This window comes from Lytechinus variegatus, chromosome 8 (genome assembly GCF_018143015.1).
Source record: "Lytechinus variegatus isolate NC3 chromosome 8, Lvar_3.0, whole genome shotgun sequence".
NCBI classification, from domain to species: domain Eukaryota; kingdom Metazoa; phylum Echinodermata; class Echinoidea; order Temnopleuroida; family Toxopneustidae; genus Lytechinus; species Lytechinus variegatus.
The window spans coordinates 28698420-28711319 of NC_054747.1; the positions used below are offsets into that span (position 1 = coordinate 28698420).

At 37.2% G+C, this 12900-nt stretch overlaps 1 pseudogene; it reads right to left on the reverse strand.

The window, feature by feature from the left end:
* Positions 1 to 466: 466 nt before the first annotated feature.
* On the reverse strand, positions 467 to 11754 carry LOC121420295 (annotated as a pseudogene).
* Between the last annotated feature and the right edge of the window lie 1146 nt (positions 11755 to 12900).

Below are 12900 nucleotides of genomic sequence, written 5' to 3' on the forward strand. Positions count from 1 at the left end.
TACATACATTTACATCTAATTGTGATGCCCTGAATATTTCAGTAAAATTGGGGTAACACGGGGAGTGTTCTGCAAAGAGTACGAAGTCATGGTTAGTGCTGACCCGCACATGATTATGAAACACGCAATCTTATTGATTAAAGAGAAATGCCAGTAGTTGCAGTAAACACTGGTTTCATGAGAAAGTCTGTAAAAAGAGGCTTAATTGTCAGTATATCATCGAGGATCTAGATCTGGTACAGTCACATAAACTGAACTTTGTAAAATCTTGAAATCTACGCTGAAAAATGTTCACACTGAAGATCACCGACACAGATAGTTACATGTGGGACAGTGTATTATTATTGCTGGAATAAAGACCCAACGGAAGTGACCGAATCTGCGCTTATTTTGCTTATTTTTCAGCAATTACAAAATTTCTTCCAGAATCCTTTGGCACATATTTTTTATTCATACAAATAGACACTTGGGTGGTCATTATATTAGATTCAGTAAAAAGTCATTTTGAGATCGTTACCAATACTGGAATTTATCTTTAATAGGCAGAAGTGTGCGTCCTCTTTACATGATCTGACCAATGCAGTAATGATTTTTATATGGTAACTACATGTAGACATTGAAGTGTGACTCTATTAAATTCCTACTTAACTCCTTGTGAAACTCTTTACATCTGTTACTTTCTTGTGCAAGTCTGATATTTTGATGAGATTTTTCAGCATTATGCTTGGTTGAGTTACCTCTTTTTAACTATATCAACCTTTGTTAGGGAGAACTTACCAATTACCCGGTATGGTCTTCTTGATAAGACAAGTTAGAAGTGTCAATACCCGTAAAAACAAGGCTTATGTCTCTAAACAAAAATATTAGAAATTCTTTAACGAGAGCAAGAGAGAAAACCTGCTTTATATAAAAAAGTATCTGTAAAATGAGTTTTTAAAAAGTAAATAAATTAAATTTTTTTAAAAGTAAATAAGAATACCATTAAAATTGAATACAAAGTTGGCAGTTTGTACAGAAGTAAAATGAAAAAAATCTGCCTAATTCACCTTTTAAGTACATAATATGGATGATGCACAGGCACAAGTTTTTCTTAGCTAAAATTGGTAGCCTTTTGTTTCTGGATTTTTCATTAATGCCAAAATAAAATACTGTAAATGCACTATTATCAATATCCCCCAAGGGAATAATAAAAACCCAAAGACTCAGCCTTTGGAATAAAGTGTAAAACCATTTACAAATAAGAATATGCATACAAATTCTTTGTTCGAGACATAATTAATTAATATTATGATTAAAAAAATAGCTCCTTGAAGAAACTTGTGACCCTAAGTCAATCAAGAATACAATTTTTAATTCTGCAAAATTCATAAAGTGCTTGCAAATTGAGTACTTATTCAACATTTTGTTTTAATTATTAATCACAAAATTAGAATGATTAAGAATAAAATTACTTCCCAGGTTAGGTAAAATTTATCATCATCAAGTCAACACTAAAAAGTCTAAACCTTTTAAACTTTTTCATAAATCATACCTTTTACAAAGGTAAGTAGCAAAAATGAAAATGCAGAAACTCTTGAAAAAAATAAATCAAAAGTCTCCAGACTTAAATGCAATATCACACGTGTGATGTTAATGTTATTTTGATTGAAATATTCAAAATGTGTACCTGTAAACGCAAGTAATACAAAGAGTGTTGAAAGTATTAATAAAACAACTTAATAGATAAATAACTGAATAACAAATGATAAGCAAAAAATAAATAAAAGTAAAACACATTTTTGCCTGGCACATGCATCAGTTTGATAACAAAAACCATACAGTAATGTACAAAATATAAATCATTTTTTCATGAGTTGTTGATTTTAGTTACAAATACCTAGTTTTGACTTGAATGATAGTGTTCAAACCAAACACAAATTCACTATCACTTAATATTAATGGAACTGACCTCTATTTAATACTGAGCCTGAAGCAATTTAGAAGCTTGCTATAAAGAATCTTTGAGACCAAATGGTAATCATTGCATTCAGAGAAAAAAAATTGATTCAAGATAATCACGATAAGTACATAATTCACATTCTCCACCAATTACCGCTACCTCTACATGTACTTAATTTTCAACTTTCAAAATATATATATATACTTACTGTTCGAAAATAGATATTCACTGTGGAGCAACTTCTCTCTCACTATAAACATGTGTTACAGTGAAGACATATGAGTGAGCATAGCTGCAATGGCCTGGTTTGTCGAGTCTTGGACATGATACTGCTGCTCTCCATACATGTTCCGTTCTTGCATCATTGGATTCGGGAGATAGTGATGATGGGGTTGGCCAAGACCTGGACCATGACCTGGACCCGACATTGGGGCTTGGACCTGTCCTGGAAGAGATGCTTGGCCTTGATGTGGAAGAGACATTGGCGCTTGATGATTCGGGACCTGGGTCCGATGCGGAACCTGTGGCAGGCCTTGGCCTTGGTGGGACGGAGGCATTTGATTGGTGAGCGGTGACTGCATCTGATTGGGATGGGACATTGCATGCGACATCCTGTGCATCTGGGGCCGGGTTGGAGAGGGACATCGGTCCACCTTGGTTAGGCCGAGGCATTGGATTATGATTCGGTAGGGACATTGGTATTTGGTTGGAATGAGATAACGAGACTTGATTCGAATGAGAAGCAGTGGCTTGGTTTGGAAGTGACATCGAGGCTTGATTTGGTAGTGACATTGGAGCACGATTGGAGTAAGACATCCTTACATGTCCTTGATTTTGAGCTTGACCAGAACTGTGAACCTGATTTGTAAGAGGAGATGACATCTGACTCGGCATTTGACCTTGTGGCATCTGACTTTGCATTTGAGCTGGTATCTGACCCTGCGGCTGCACATGAGCGTGATGCGGGATGGATCCTTGGACCTGGGTAGGCATCGACACTGGGACTTGTGGAGAATGAGATTGGCCTTGTTGGAGGGTGGGCTGTTGAATTTGACTTGGAACCGTGTGCTGACTAGGACCAGGAGCAGGCATTGGACTCGATAGGGGACTGTTCGGGTCCACAGGCATATCCAACATCATCTTGTTGGTTTTCCAGCTATGGTCCGAGATCAGTTCCTGGACTTGTGTTGGGACTATGCTCTGCGTCTGGTTGGTTGGAGAACCTGATCCGTGCATCTTGGCTGTATGGTTCTTCAGGTCTGCCTTGTTCTTGAATCCTTCATAGCACTGTTCACACTTAAATGGCTTTGTGTGAACATGCATATGCCTCTTCAGGAAAAGAGCTTGAGAGAATGACTTGTCGCATTCCTGGCACTTGTAAGGAGCCTCACCAATATGACTGCAGGCATGAGCCTTCAGACCCGACGCCCAGGTAAATGATTTCCCGCACTTGTCACACATGTAGGACTGTGCATTTGCAGAGTGCAGCTGCGTCTCGTGAATCTTGCGATGCTTTTCCGTCTTGAATGTCTTGCTGCAGTGGCTGCATGGAAACAGCCTCACACTGGTGTGCTTTGCCTGATGAACCCTCAGCTCTGTCCTCCGAATGAACTTCTTGTTGCAGATATCGCACTCGTGAGGGCGTTCTCCTGAATGAATACACATGTGTTGAACGTATGTAGAGCGCTGTGCAAAGGACTGGTTGCAAATGTCACAGTTGTAAGGCTTTTCCCCAGTATGTGTGCGCATGTGAGTCTTCAGGGTTTCAGCATGCTTCAGCTTCTTGTCGCAAATGGGACAGGTAAACTTTGGCTCCTGGTGCACCAGGATGTGGCGATCTAGACTCTTCTGGCTCATCAGTAGCTTACCACACAGATCACAGCAGTATTTCTTTTTTCCTTTGACAGCATCATCACACTCCTCTGGGTGCGCCTCTTCCATATGCGCCTCAAGGTTGGTAGCCCTTGAAAAGGCTCTGTTACATATTGTGCACAGAATGTTTCCAGGTCTTGGCTTGATGATAGGCTTTGAAGGCGGCCTCCGTCGAGGATAGTCACCTCTCTTGTGGATCAACTCATGACGCTCTAAGGTGTCTTTCCGGCGGAAGGCAAAGCCGCATTTCTTGCAGACAAATCTGCGTTTGATGAGATCCTGGTTGTAGGAAGGCAGAGACTCCATTGGGTGTTCTCTCCTCATGTGGTGGAAGATAGAATAAAATGAATTGAAAGGCTTGGAGCAGATATGACATGTGTGCTTCTCTTTCTCCTTCTGAGAACTGCCTTCGCTCATCTCATCACTTTCCTCATCCTCCCCTTCCTCAGGCAATTCTTCAAGCTCTCCCGAATTCATCTCGTGAATCTCCAAGTGCTTGTTGTAGCTGGTTCGTGAAAGACACTGCACCTTGCATATCTTGCAGAACAGGTGGCCCTTGTGCTCACGCATGTGGAATGCAAGATGGGAATATTCTCTGAAGCCACGTGAGCAGAACGGACAACGAACCAACAGCAGATCATGCTTCTGCTTGCAGTGCCAACCAAGGTCTCTCATGGACGGAAACTCGCCATCGCAGAAGGTGCACGGGAATGAGGTATATGCATGGATGTGCGTGATGATGTGTTGAAGGATGCCGAAGGTCTCTCCACAAAGGACGCAATCGATGCCCTGTCCATCCTCCAGCTCAACATCCACCTTGGCACCATCCCCTTCATCATGATTGTGTGTGAAGTTAGAACCTTCAGAGTTCATCAGGTACTGCTGATTCACCGCTTCTTCAGGTCGATCCTCGCTTGTGCTTGGTCCTATCACGTTGGGTACATAGCTAATTTTACAAGCAGAACACTTGTGCATCTCTTTCCCACAATGCTTGATGACATGGGCTTCTAGGTTCTTTTGGCCAACAAAGCTTTTGGAGCAGTGTGTGCACTCCGGAAGGTCACCAGTACAACCTTCCCTGTCTGTTTCTACTTCTCCATCACTCAACACTGCACTCTCTCTCTTCGCCTTCTTCATCTCCACCTCGGGAAATGACGGTAGTGAATCACTGCTGGTCAATGCACTCTTCAATAGTTCACTGCTTTCAGAGTTTAAGTTGGCGTCTGAGTAATTTGTTTCACTTGATAATCGTCTCTGTCCAACAGTAGAAGCAGGGCCAGGACTACTTATGTCTAGGTCTCTCTCTAGTCCCAGGCTCCCACCTATGGAAAGAAAAGAACACATAAGAAAATAAAAATCCAGGTAAATTCTTTTCAAAACTGCTTTATTGACATATTTCTAACTGATTTGTTTTTCTTCTCATATGAGCTACTTCACTATAACTATAAATCAGTGCAATCAATGTGTTTGCATGATTACCGTACTACATGTACTTTGCTTTACTTTTCACCATTTACTTTGCTGTACTTTTTACCATTAATGGGATGGTCGGGGCTGGAAGTAGTTTTAGCTTAATAAATAGAGTAGAATTCACTGAGCAAAATTCCAAAAATTTCATCAAAATCGGATAACAAATAACAAAGTTATTGAATTTTAAAGTTTTTAGTAATATTTTGTAAAAACAGTTGTCATGAATATTCATTAGGTGGGCTGATGATGTCACATCTCCACTTGTTCTTTTGTATTTTATTATATGAAATAAAGTTTATCCAAATTTTTTCCTCCAAGAACTAGAAAAATTGGATTGACAACTGATAATTGTGCATTAGATATTTATTGCTGCAACTTATTTCATTATAAGGGAGACATATTATTCACACGAGTATGAAATAATGAAAAAATTATGATTTTATGTAACATAACAAAAAGGAATATGGAGATGTGACATCATCAGCCTACCTGATGAATATTCATGACAACTATTTTCACAAAATATTGCTAAAATTCAAACTTCAATAACTTTATTATTTGTCCAATTTTGATGAAATTTTTGGCGTTTTGCTCAGTGAATTTTACTCTATGTATTGAGATATAAATATTTTCAGCCTGGACCATCCCTTTCAATTCTATACATGTACTACACTATCACTTTAACTGAAAAAAGTAAACCTTTAAAGGGCAAGTCAACCCAGAGTGCATTTGAATGAAAACAGAAAAATCAAACAAGCATAACTCTAATACAAGACATGGTAATAATTTGTAATGTAAGAAAATTATGACATATTATTTTGTACATTTTTCACCAAAAAAATTGAAAGCACAACAGAGTGATGCAAATGAGGGTCAATGATGCCACTCATTAATTTTGCTCTATTGTATAAAATGTGCTCATATGTGAAATTCAGTAAACCTTTGAAATATCTTTCAACATTCTTATTTTACACCAGATCTAAAAAAAAATCAGTGTACTGTTAAGCTTAGTTGATTTTTCTTTCTTGATTAAAATCAACTTTTTGTTGGGGTGGACTTGACCTTTTACTAACATTTAGCTAATTTTACCACTTTTTCTATTCCGTCTATAGTATACCCATTCTGTCAAATATCCACTCCAAGTAATACACCACTTTTACAATTGTCTATATGATTTAATCAGATCTGTTCATGAACAAAAACTCTTGATATAACATGGTACAATGTAACAATAAAAAAGAGAAAGTGAAAATTATATTTCTCGCACATAAGACTAAATGACAAAATATATACCGAGTATTACACTTAGTGATGGTTGGATCAAATGGTAATTAAATCAAATCGAGTTTATTCACTGAGTTTGGCAATCTGAAGATTATATCATCTGCTTGCAGAGCAAGGGGATACAAGCCCATTGACAGTGCATTTAATTTTATCTACATCTCCCACTATCCACCCAGGTTAGTAAATGTGTACATGGTAGAAAGAAATGCCTTGAATATTTGAGCACCTGGGTAGGCCAGCTACAATGTAGGGCTTGGGGAATATCATGTTTAAGCAGGGCCTGCTAGGAGAATATTTTTCACAACTGAAGTAGCTACACTGGGCAATTATGATGTTATTATCATTATTATAATGAAAGGACAACTCAATAATTACCTCCAGAGGACATATTCTCCATGTAGTTGTGCTTTGCCTGAGCATGACATCTGAGTTGTGTTGTGTGTGTAAAGCAAGCCCCGCAGAGCGTACACAGGTAGGGCTTGTCGTGGATGACCTTGAGGGTCTGTTGACCTTCAGCTGCACCAAAGACCGCCACCAGACGACCATTGTGAGAGAGTTGGAGTTTACGGGCAAGAGCAGTGAAAGAAAGACCCGCTGCTTCGTTGACTAGCAGTTGAGCCTGGAGTTGGAAGGATGGAAAGGATGGAAAATCCATATCTTATTGTTCCAAATGAAATCTAAAATGGAAAAACTAGTACTACGAAAATTATTTTTGCCCAATCGATTGTGGGGCCCCGGCAGTCATTGTGCAGTGCCAGATCGACATAGCTCTATCCCTTGTATTGTTGACTACCAAACATGGTAGCAGCAACTCCAATCTTTTAACATCTTTTGGTATGACGCGGCCGGGGCTTGAACCCCCAACCTACCAGTTGTGAGACGGATGCTCTACCAACTGAGCCAACACACCAGAGATGGTGGGGACAGAACATTGTACATGTATCTCAGCCAAGGTACTATGAAAATTTGTGAGAGAGTTGACATTTATATGTTAGCGCAAAAGATAAGAATAACAGTGTTTCACAAATATTTAAACATGAATTTATAGAGTCGCATACAAAATATGCACCATGTAATCTTATTGATCAATACACAACGGTGCACATCCTACATGTATTTGCATAATCTGACCAACGCAGTCATGCCTTTTTTCTTTTATACATGTACCACACGCAACTAGAGATTTAAGTGCGACTCTACGTCATACTAAAATCTTTGTGAAACACCCCCTGGACATGCAATGGCTTGGAATACAAATTTATATGTGCATGTTTCAGAATCAAATAAAAAGTCTCATGTCAAAATCAAAGTTACTTTCACATAGCAAATAACATGTACGACTTGTAGTGAGGGCTTAAAAATATGAATTTGAGCTCGACTAGTGGCGACCACCATTGTGAAAACAAAAACACTGACAGCAACCAAAATGGCCCTGTGACACTAAAGTACGGAAATTGAATGGCACATTTGAAACAAGTATGACTCTCTAAGTTTTGCAAATAACGATTTCCATTCAATAACAGATTTTCATCAATAAAAAAACACCAACCGGGGAAAAAAGGATTCAACGGCCACCACAAGTTTGTAAGACTAGAATGTTTGATAATCTTGAGTGTAATTATTATTGACCTTTACAAAAGCATTGGACAGGCTTTAAAGTCTGTCCAGAAAACTTTGGGAGAGGGCCATTAATAAAAATTTCAATATGACTGTGATTTGTTTTTCAGCTGTTCAAATTCAAATTTGACATTTTTTAAAGGCTCTGTTACACTTTCAATTCACTCTTGCCTTCTCTAAATACCGGTAATGCTTTTTTTTTCAAATTAAAAAACCCCTATAAAAACCTTGTACTTTAGAAAGATAATATTCTCAAAATTTCAACCGTTAACATTAAACATGACAAAAACATGCAATTATTCTATCTAGGTGTAAGCTGTACATGTAATACAAGTCTAAATTTATCAAATTTAACACATTTCTATAAAGTTAACGTCAAAATAATTTTAGGGCATATTCATAATCCTAATAAATAGGACAGAGATATGCGCTTGGAGCATTTAGAATTTAGTATAAGAAAGCTATTGACAAAATTACTGAATTTTCAACTGTTTTATAACAAGACAAATACATGCAAATATGCTATTTAGGTGATTTACAAGCTGTGCATGTATGCAAGTGTAAAGTTAACAAATTTAACACTTCTATTTTATATCCTTAACATCAAAACCGTTTTAGGGCATAAGCATATAAATAATCCCAATAAATAGGACAGATACGTCCATGTACACTTTTGAAGAATTTATCCAAATGGTGGATTTTACTACTTACCAGTAGATTTGATGGGGCGTCCTGCTCCATCTCACCGAGAAGTATTCACTTCATGGAGCGCTCCTCAACCATCATCTAACAATCTGAAAAACTAGGCAGGAAAGAGAATGAAAATTATTATTTTATATTTGTTTTAATACTTCAATCCAATTTGCATGTTGTCTAAACAACAACAATCTGAAAACTAGGGCGGAGAGAAAATATCAGAGAGGAAAGTGTGTTTCATCAGTAGGCCTATTTTTTACTTCAATTTTTCTTTATAAATAAATTTCTCTTTTCTTACCATCATGTAACAATCAGGAAACTAGGTGGAAAGAGAATGAGAGGAAAATGGGTCATATACCAACACTTAATTCTAATTTTCTAATATACTAACACTTAATTCTAATTTTCTCTAACCATCCTTTAACAATCTAAAAAAAACTAGGTCAGAAAGAGAATAAGAGGAAAGTGTAATACATTTGTATTTCTACACATGTACTTCAAACTAATTTTCTTTATTTGTTTGGTATTAATCCTTCAATAAAAATATACATTTTATTTATGTCACTTTCTCAATGTATAATTAAGGATTCCTGAATTTTTCAAAGAAAGTGTACGTAGTTGATTTCCAATAAAAGTTAGAACTGCATGTTTGATGCATTTTCATAGGTAGTGATCCTGATAATTAGAATATGAGCAATTCTTTTGGATTTTTGGAAATCATCTCAAACTTTGGCTTTTGCTAATTAAATTATTGCTTTAATAATAAATACTCATAATCATCATAAAACTGAAGAAATCTGGAAATAACATATAACACCAAAAAATATATTTTACAACTAAAATCATTGCCAACGTTGCGTCCGTACATTGGCGAATAACAATGAGAAAGAAGATGGCGGCGTGAACATCAGGCAAGTCTCCCCTGTCTTTTCATATTTTTCTCATTTTTTAATGAATTCTTGTTTAAAATTGAAATTGATAGCGGAGAAATGTCGGAAATGAAGTTGTATCCATTTACATACACGATTTACGGCTAGATCTTTTGTTTTAGAAGTAGAAAGTTTCAGGTATTATTGGCGGTACACGCAGATGAATGGGATGGAAAACCTGGCTCCATGCACTTGTTCACTGATACCACCCTGCCTGTGGGGAATCTACAGGTAGGACTATGGTACAGAGCACACACTTTTAAAAATCATTAAAATATCACTTTTGTGACCAAAATTACTAATTTCCATACAGTTGCAATTTATTTTTCATTAGTTAACTTGGGAATAATTTTTGTATATTACCAGAGCGCTCAAAAACTTGGAATTTTGGGCATATTTTTTGTATGCCCTCTATTGGTGGAAATTTTTCATTTTTTGATTTCTATTTTTAATTAAGAAAAAAAATTAAGATTCAAATTTAAATAAGAGTCAAATTGTATGAATAATAGGTGTAATGGAAACTGTCAGTGTAAAACAATCAAGCATTTGCCCAAAAGAAAGAGAAAATAAGCCAAACATTACCACCCTTATTTTGCCACACAGTCATGGAGATATAAGTGAGAACACGGCACTCATTCAATGAACAAGGTTATTGAATGAGTGGCTCCATGGAGAGTAAGCGTACATGATTATTAAATGATTTTTACTCTCTTGGAGCCTCCTGGCTAATCATGCTAGACTGCTCGACAGCTGGCAGCAGTCTGTTTAATTTTGAGGACTTTTATTTCAATCATTTTTAATTTTTTTTATTTCTCCTTGTACACATAAATAAGTGCCTTTACTGATTGAATTAGAACTTCGGTCTCTGTAATTGGAAAGTAGAGCCAACAGAGTTCAGCCGAACAACCAATATAACAAAGAGAGTGACCGAAGCTTTTGGTCTACCACCATCATCATGCATGAAAGAAATTGAAACACAAACAGTCAATATAGGAATAACGCATTCCGCGGAGTTGTTTAGCGAGTAAGCAGTGCACGAGAGGTTTCTTCTGAGCATGCGCACTCCACACGAGCCGGAGGCGAGTGTGGAGTGTGCATGCGAAGAAGAAACCTCGAGTGCACTGCATATCGCTGAAAAACGACGGGTAAATGCGTTATTCCTTTTATAAGATGGCTAAGTAATTTCGAACGCAATTTTAAGCACCATATGAGAAAGAAATAATGAAATAGATCTAAATGAAATATCAAAAATTTTGAAATTGCACTTACCATGGGTTAGACAATTTGGGTGTGCGAAATTTGCACGGGCATGCAGGGATAGACACTTTTCGCGAATGATCACGTGGTACGCTTTGACCAATCAGCAAGCTGCAAATTATTTAGCCATCTTATATGTCTTATAACACTGTTTTTTTTTTGTAATTCATGAATTTTGAAGAAAAAAATCTGTGTTCATTAAATTCATATAGATCTAAAGTAGAGCTTCTTCAGATGAACCAATGGTTTCCTAAATCACGACACGGCCACTATGTGTTTAGACATTCAACTAAATTCACAAATCGCACTTACAAAGCAAAGAAAGGAACGCGAACACACTTTGTCTTTAAAGGCGAATTTTACAGCACGAATCCCTACATGTGGGGCCACATAATGCTAATAACACACGCACCACCGCGGGATTCACCGATTAATGAAAAGAAATAAAATTATTACCACTAGGCCCTACAATACAATAGTACAATCTATTAAATCTGTTCACTCATTTATACTTAGAAAAAATCGAAATGAATAAATGGCTTACTCATTATTGAACAGAAACGGAATATAAATATGCTTATTTTCTTACCAATAAAGCACAATTTCGTCATTTTGTGCATGCCGTGGATTCGCGATCGATAACCTCTCTCGCACTCGAATTCGATATTCCGCGCAAGATTTTGCTATTCCCATTTCGACTACGTCATTAATCATTTCCAAGGATTTCTTTTCCGGGCGTCTCCTCCACTGCCCTTTTAGAAGAACACACAGAAAAGAGACACTCAATCAGTGACCAACACTACCATCATCATCACCGTCAATCACATCATCATCAATCATATCATCCGATCATCATCACCATATTGATCAACATCATCATCATCGTCATCATCATTAACACCATATTTCATCATCATCATATCATCAACATCATCATCATGATGACGTACCATAGCATCATCATCATATCATCATTATCATCATCATCATATACATCATCGTCATCATCATCATCATATCAACATCATCGTCATCATATCATCGTCATCATCATCATATCATCAGTGGCGTAGCTAGGATTTTTTTCCGGGGGGCACTGGGGGGCCGGGGTCCTTGTTTTTTCAGGGGGGGGGGGGGGCACCGGCCATTTTTCCGGTGTGTGACAAGGGCGGATCCGACTTTCGCCAATAGAGGACGGGGTCAGAAAATATCTTCACCTGCAGTCATTAGTTTTATTCTTATAAAACAACATAAACATGAAATAATCTCAAAAGCCTTATGAAAAGTGCGAGGGCGAATTAAGCGCGAGCGATTTTTTTTTTTTACTTTCATGTACTTTTTCCTGAAAATTTAATTTTCTGGGCAATGTTGTGTGATCCTGAACAAGATTTGTATGCAACTAGATGATTACTGCGAACGTCAATATATTTCAATAATTCCGACCTAAAAATTAGTCATTCTAATTATTGTATTAATAAATGGGATAGGTATGTAACTAAACAATTGATGCGAGCGCGAAGCGCGAGAGGAAGAAAATTGAGATTTTATACCTAAAAACGGGACACTCTATTCATATTTTGTAAATCATGAATAGGATATAGTCAATTGGGTATCATTAATAATGCGATCGTGAAGCGTGAGCAGACAATTATTGATATTCTGACCATAAAACCGACATTTAATTTACAGACCACTTAAATATGTGAATGAAAAAAAATATTGAAAGCTCGGTGTCCGAGCTAAAATATGTTTTATTGACTTCAATCTTGCTCCATATCAGCCTATTAATTGAGCAAGATATGAATCTCATCGCAAGCAAAAATTTTATGTAGTAAC